Here is an 8,100-nt window from a genome sequence, read left to right on the forward strand (position 1 = left end):
AGATACAAGCGGAGTCATTTCAAATCACGAATAACATGTTACATCTGCTGCAGAACAAGAGACTGTTCTCCGAGTCTTACATTGAAGATCCACAACAGCATCTGAAAAAAACTTTTTGTCAATTTGTGTCACTCAAAAGTAACCGAATGTGACACCGGAAGCAATCAGATTGTTATTGTTTCCATTCTCGGTGACTAGAGAATCTCAGACTTGTCTTAATTCGCTCCCCATAATCTCCATCACTACTTGGGATGAATTAATCAAGCAGTTTTTGAATAAGTTCTGCCCACCCAATAAGACTGCCAAGCAAGTTGATGAGATATTGAGGTTCAGACAGAAACCAATTGAAACACTACAAGAAACATGGGAGAAGATCAAAGGTATGTTGGTTAAGTATCTACATCATGGCATCCCAGATCAGATGTTGGGACAAAACTTTTACATGGGATTGGCAGATAGCTTGAAGGCCAACGTTGATGCTTTAGCAGGTGGAGCATTTTTTAGCAAATCATTTAGAGAGTATAATGTCCTGCTAGATAAAATGGCTCAAAACTCAGGATGGATGACAAGAGACACTACAATTACTCCTGTAGTTCACTCAGTAGCTTTGGACCCAAACAACTACATAGACGAGAATATGGCCACTCTGATGACACAAATGAGTATCCTCACCAAGAAGATTGATGAATCAAGCTATAAGCAGGTACACATACTTGACACGACTAATGTGGGATTATGTACACCATGCATTAACTAACCATATGTGTGCTCATGGAGTGGTGAAAGTGACAACTAAAACTTTCAGGAGAATTTGAACTGTGTGGGCAACTATGGGGGCCAGAGGCAAAGTGGTCAGAATTGGGGCAGCTGTCACGACCCAAAATCTAACTAGTCGTGATGGCACCTAACCCAGCCCATTAGGTAAGCCAACTTTCAATTATCCAATTCCAATAGCCATTATTAAAGCAATTTAAGTGAATAAAGGTCTAAATCTTATACATCCCCCAAGAACTGGTAGTACAAATCATGAGCTTCTAAGAATAGAGTATACAAAGCGGAAATGAAATAAATACATAGTCTGTTTGAATAATACATAAACAGAGATTTTATAAAATCTAAGGCTACCTTGAATAATAGGCAGCTACAACAGGAACGCAGGTACATCTTCAAGTCCCACAACCATCGAGCACAACAACAACAGCAGCCAACATCTGCATGTAATGTGCAGAAGTGTAGTATCAGTACAACCGACCCTATGTAATGAGTAAGTAACAAACCTAGCCGTAGGTTGAAAGTAGTGACGAGCTTCTACCAAAGTCAGGTCCAAAACCAATAGTCCACAACCATCCATAACAATAATAAGCAAATAATACCAGAAGTAACTCAGAGATAAAATGCCCAGCCAAATCATGATTTCAAAAATAATAGTTCTTCCTTTCAAATCCATCAGTGAAAACTCAAATCTTTTGCTGAAGTTGCCAATAATATGAATAGTTTGAAAACAATAAATTTCTCCAAAAATATTTTCAATAATAAATAATATGTTTCATTTTTCTTCCGGATAACCCATGTAAAACAAATGCATCACTATGCCCATCTGTCAAAATGTATGAGAAATCATGAATAATGTGATACCGTACAACATGAGGAAAACACATCTCTATACATATATGTCATGTGTGCATGTCAATGCAATGTATCTCAGATATAGCACTCATGTACTCACACTCTCAAAGTACTCAATCTCATTGTCTCGTATTCTCTCTCACTGTGCTCAGCACACTCAATTACTCAGTACTATACAATACCTGCTGCGGCGTGTAGCCCAATTCCTGTTTATAGTCGACTGTGCTCACTGGGGATGTACAGACTCATGAGGGGCTCCTACAGCCCAAGCGCAATAAGCACGGACAACTCACGTGCCATAATATAAATATCTGGATCCGCACGGCCAACTCACGTGTTGCACGTCCAACTCACAAGCAATAACAATATAAGGATCCGCACGGCCAACTCATGTGCTGCATGGCCAACTCACGTGCAATAATAATATCTGGATCCGCATGACCAACTCACGTGATATAATAATATCTGGATCCGCACGGCCAACTCACGTGCAATAGTATAATATATAGATCCGCACGGCCAACTCACGTGCAATAATATAATATATAAATCCGCACGACCAACTCATTGTAATAATATAATATATATATATATATATATATATATATATATATAAAGCCAACATGGCCTGCTGCAGCGTGCAGCTCGATCCCAAAAATATCCTCACAATCAGGCCCTCGGCCTCCCTCAGTCATCAATCTCTCCAGTCTCTCTTGCATGGGCTCACAATGTCATGAGAATAGCCCAAACAAATGATGATATGATGTATCAATAAATAATAACAGAGACTGAGATATGATATGCAATGAAATGAATATGACTGAGTATGAGTTTTCATTTTAAAATAAATATTTCACAATAATATGACCTCCGTGGATCCCAATAATACTGGCACATAGCCTCAACATGATTTTTAATATGCTTTTCAGCTCAATTTCTTTAACTTATAAAATCGTATGGAAAATGCCAAGATCATTTAACTACAAAATTCTACAGAAACATTTATGTCACAATTTCTATAGTGCACGCCCACACACTCTTCACCTAGCATGTGCGTCACCTCCCAACAATTTACGAAATACATATATTCAGGGTTCATACCCTCAACTCCAAGATTAGAAGAGTTACTTACCTCGAACAAACCAAATCCAATGTCGAGCAATCTAAGCAATGCTCCAGAAATTCCATTCTGTGCGTATCAACTTCCAAACGGCTCGAATCTAGTCACAATTAATTTGATTCATCCTACAAAATCTATAGGAATTAATTCCATATCAAAATACTATTATTTTCACAAAATCCAAAATTATGCCCCAAATATCACCTATGGGGCCCACGTCTCAGAATCCGGTGAAAGTTATAAAATATTAACGCTCATTCAACCACGAGTCCAACCATATAAATTTTTCTTAAATCCAATATCAACTCGACCCTCAAATCTCCAATTAAACCAAGAGAGTTTTTCCAATTTTCCAACTTAATTCATCAATTAAATATTAAAAACAACCATGGATTCGGGTAATTTAACCAATATTGAGTTAAGAACACTTACCCCGTTGTTTTCTCTGAAAATATCCCAAAAGATCACCTCAATCCGAGCTCCAAATCGTTAAAAATGGAAAATGGGACGAAGTCCCATTTTCTGAACTTAAACTTTTTGTACAGGCCTCTCTTCTTCGCGAACGCGACAGGTCCCTCGCATTCGCGAAGTACAAAATATGCTTCCCATCATTATGCTCTTTGCGAACGCGAGACACTGCTCACGAACACGATGCTTTACGGAGCCCTTCTTCGCGAACGCGAGCTCCGCTTCGTGAACGCGAAGGCAAAAACCCATGCCCATTATTTTTCCCCTTCGCTAATGCGATACCCCAAACGCGAACGCGATGCACAACCCATCTCCTCTTGAGATGCCTCTTCGCGAACGCGAGGGCCCACTCGCGAATGCGAAAGAGAAAATCCGAAAAATGCAGCAGCAGATATCAACAATCTCACCAAGGCCACAAATGATACGTTAACCATCCAAAACTCACCTGAGCCCCTCGGGACCTCAACCAAATATACCAACAAGTCCTAAAACATCATACGAACTTAGTAGAACCCTCAAATCACCTAAAACAATGCTAAAATCATGAATTACACCCCAATTCAAGCCTAATAAACTTTAAAATTTCTAATTTCTACAAACGACTCCGAAACCTATCAAATCACGTCTGATTGACCTCAAATTTTGCACACAAGTCATAAATGATATAACAGAGGTATTTCAATTTTCAAAATCGGATTCCGACCCCGATATCAAAAAGTCAACCCCCCGGTCAAACTTTCCAAAAATTGAACTTTCGGCATTTCAAGCCTAATTCTTCTATGGACCTCCAAATAATATTTCGGACACGCTCCTCAGCCCAAAATTACCATACGAAGCTATTGGAATAATAAAAATTCATATCCGAGGTCGTTTACACATAAGTCAATATCCGATCAATTATTTCAACTTAAGCTTTCAACATGAAAATTCATTCTTCCAAGCTAACTCCGAAATATCTTAAAACCAAAATCGACAATTCACACAAGTCATAATATCTCATAAGAAGTTATTCAAGACTTCAAATAGTTGAAAGGAGCGTAAATACTCAAAACGACAGGTCGGGTCGTTACAATCTCCCCCACTTAAACATACGTTCGTCCTCGAACGTGCCAAGAGTTGTTCTTAACTTCAAATCTCTATTCCACTTTACGACGCACATACCCGGGGGTGATCTCACGTCACCCAATTCTATATAGGCATGACCACACAACATAACTGAAAATCATTAATTCAACCTTAGCCCAAAAACCATGGAGCCAAATTTCTAACATCCAGAATTCTTTTCAAGACCCGAATCTCACATCTACATACTGTATAAGCCTGAACAAGTTGTATCCAGCCATAACCATAATCTCAGATATAATCACATAACATACTACACAACTCTCATACTCGTAGCACCATTTCTGATCACAGTAACTACTCAAAACCAACCAAGTACTAGTATAAAACCCCGCATTCAACAGAACCTTATTCCGAAACCTTTGTACACTGCCAATGATGAAAAAAAACAATCAAAACTCATAACCACTCATCAGATCAACTAGCCATGGAGCTCTCTTGTCTCAACCAGAACCATAATCACTTTTTGAGCCGAATTTCAATATTATCCTCCCGAGTATACCGTTTCAAACCTGATAGTACCCATTCCAGGTCCAATGACCTTATTTTACTAAACGTAACTATTCCACAGATATACCGTACCAATATAACTCAGAGCCACAACCCGTGCAATCCGTGCACCAATAAGCAACAATTCAAATGTACCCGGTCATGGAAAATGACTCAAATGAGAGAACTGCCTCGCCAGATTAACAAGTACCGCCACAACGAAACGTTAAAAATTCATCATACACCATAGAACCATCATCCGATTCTAACACGAGGTTCATATTATATACTCCGAGCCACCCTGCTCCGAATCAATAACCACGGAGAGGCAAATGACAAAAAAAATGCCACACATAAACCTGAAAGGATATAACCATTTCGCTATCGCTCATGCAATACCCAAATACTCATCACGCTCAAATTTCGCTATAAGTCTCAAATAGAACCGCACCATCTGTGCACATAACCAATGAATCACAACTCCTCGTAGCATAAAGGAGTAACTCACAAATCATTTCATAACACAAATAAGTTCAACATCATCCGAATGACATGTCCCTCAACAATAGCAGTATGGAGCCAACCATCCCGGCTCGGTATTGAATACACATCCTAATTGGGCATATCAATGGACCCCCAAATCACTCTGGTTACCCATAAATAGATAAAACTCCCTCCGAACATCCATAATGACTGAATCATAATATATTCTATCATCTGGCTAGCTCTGACCATAACTTCACGGTCCACAACCATGAAATAATTTGTTCCTGACAACTCCTAGTCTCCAAATTCATAGAACACACGCACCACCATTTCTGGTCCCATCTTCACCGCCCGAATGTCTAACACTTCTCTCATACACGATCATCCCACGAGAAATACTTTAAAAGTTCTTCCGTGCCACTTGGCAAAATTTGAATATCAGCAGTCTATCAACCATGTGAGTACCACAATACTAATTAAACATCCGTAAGTAAAAATACAATGCGCCTTCTGAAATACGCACCCTTCTCATATAACACCAAGTAATAATCGTATTCATCTAGTTATTTGGAACCGCCCATGTTGTCTAAGAATTCATGGCCATTCTGCCCAAACTTTGTTACCTTCCTTCAAGACTGAACGACCACCTTGTACATGTAAATCTAACTTTCGCACAACACATAACATCTATTTTGCCATCATATGAAAAGTACAAGAATCTCATTATCAACTCTGGTCACCAGCAAATTATATATCCGATTCAAACCATGGTAAAAACCATCAAGAATACTTTGAAATCTATTTGCACACAACCAAGCTATTAGAACTAAATTCCTCTAACTCGACCAAACCACGTAGGTCACCAAACCCAAGAATATTACCACCAAACCATCTGTAGAGTCTCGCCACATCATAATTACCCATATAAATACCACAACCGAAACACCCACTCTGAGAATACCTTATTTGAGTCTAAGGCCGTTTCATTCACTTTCCTGATACCAAAATATAAAATCCATAATGATATACAAAAATTCCACAAGTCTCGACACCATCCAACTTAAATCTCAGATTTTATCCATACGCAAGTCCGGAGAAATTCTCAATTGCTATATAAAATTCTCAAACCAACTAGAATTTTCTCGGGAGTCACCCACTTTGCTCAAATCTAATTACACCGCCCAAATGGGTCAAAAAACATGTGCCCCATTAGCACAACAATACTCAAAGAAGTAACTCTACTTTAATACCCCCAATCAAATTCATACTCCGTGCGTACTACATATTTTGAAAATAACAACTCACTCATCCCATGATTTTCACATACTCATAAAGTATAATATAACCCGTATCCAAGAATTCATTTACTCAAGTCATTCTTGAACTCCATCTCTGCAAGTCATAACTAATCCACAAGTATGCCTCAGACCAAAACTAAAATTTAATATATAACCATGAAATTAAGCCGTCTGCAGCAGGCTCCCCCACTTGGCTCAAAGCCATAAATTTAAACACTCCATAACTCACAATATTCATACTCTAATACTGCCCTAATACTTCTGTCAGTTCAACGAAAAATTCTTCTCAAGCTCATACAACGCCAACCATAAAAATACCCCAAACCACCTGCTAAGTTAGCATTTATTCTCTTGACACTCAAGTCAACTTTCTCAGCAAGATTCAAATTCAAATCTCAACACATACGCCCTGCTGGCGGAAAAGTAACTCTCCACTCACATATAATGAACATACCTACGTATATTATTCTCCAGGAGATAACCCACCTCCCTAGCCTCAAATTGGCATCTTGTTATATCTTTTCGCAATCACAATTACTATGCAATCACTTAGTCAATCTGAGTCCAAACTTATTACCCAGACATGAGAATTTAATTTACCCCAAAACTTAACAATATGAAAGATCCTTCAAAATATTAATACTTGAGACTGTACGTCACATTAAAACGAAAATCAAGCACCCAATGGCCATTTCTTTACATTTCAAGGAAACATTTCTCGTCATATTCAAATCATTTTAACACATCCCACGGTCATATCATACCCATCATACCGCCATTTCACCTCTCATCGAGCCACAAATTCCACTGTAGGGTCATTACCGGACATATGAGTACAATTGTACAAGTTATAACTGAAGCTACCTAGCTTAAACTGCGGTCTAACCATGGACTCAAGTCCTACAGACTGGCACATCACCAAAACATAGAATTCTCATCTCGTACATCATCCCTGAAATCACAAGCCGGCGATACACAACTGATAGCGAGTGCTCATGTGCGCATACGAATAAGTGGAAGGAATTCAAAGAGTTATGTCCTAAGCTGAATCAATCCCGCATGATAAGGAAAGAAATATGAGAAGTATATATCCTAAATGCCCTGTAGCCTGTCGAAGATAAGTATGGACATCATCATACCGATCCACAAGACTCTACTAGACACTTGCTCATGATTTGTAGAATCTATGAACCTAGTGCTCTGATACCACCTTGTCATGACCCAAAATCCAACTAGTCGTGATGGTACCTAACCCAGCCCATTAGGTAAGCCAACTTTCAATTATCCAATTCCAATAGCCATTATTAAAATAATTTAAGTGAATAAAGGTCTAAATCTTAAACATCCCCCAAGAACTGGTAGTACAAATCATGAGCTTCTAAGAATAGAGTATACAAAGCGGAAATGAAAAAAAATACATAGTCTGTCTGAATAATACATAAACAGAGCTTTTATAAAATCTAAGGCTACCCTCAATAAGAGGCAGCTACA

The 8,100-nt window shown here is 38.7% G+C and overlaps 1 non-coding gene across 1 annotated transcript; it reads right to left on the reverse strand.

The window, feature by feature from the left end:
* Positions 1-304: 304 nt before the first annotated feature.
* LOC117281901 (small nucleolar RNA R71) lies at positions 305-411 on the reverse strand. Its single transcript, XR_004512535.1, has one exon. It is a non-coding gene; the product is annotated as a small nucleolar RNA R71 (small nucleolar RNA).
* Between the last annotated feature and the right edge of the window lie 7,689 nt (positions 412-8,100).

This window comes from Nicotiana tomentosiformis, chromosome 11 (genome assembly GCF_000390325.3).
Source record: "Nicotiana tomentosiformis chromosome 11, ASM39032v3, whole genome shotgun sequence".
Classification (NCBI taxonomy): Eukaryota; Viridiplantae; Streptophyta; class Magnoliopsida; order Solanales; family Solanaceae; genus Nicotiana; species Nicotiana tomentosiformis.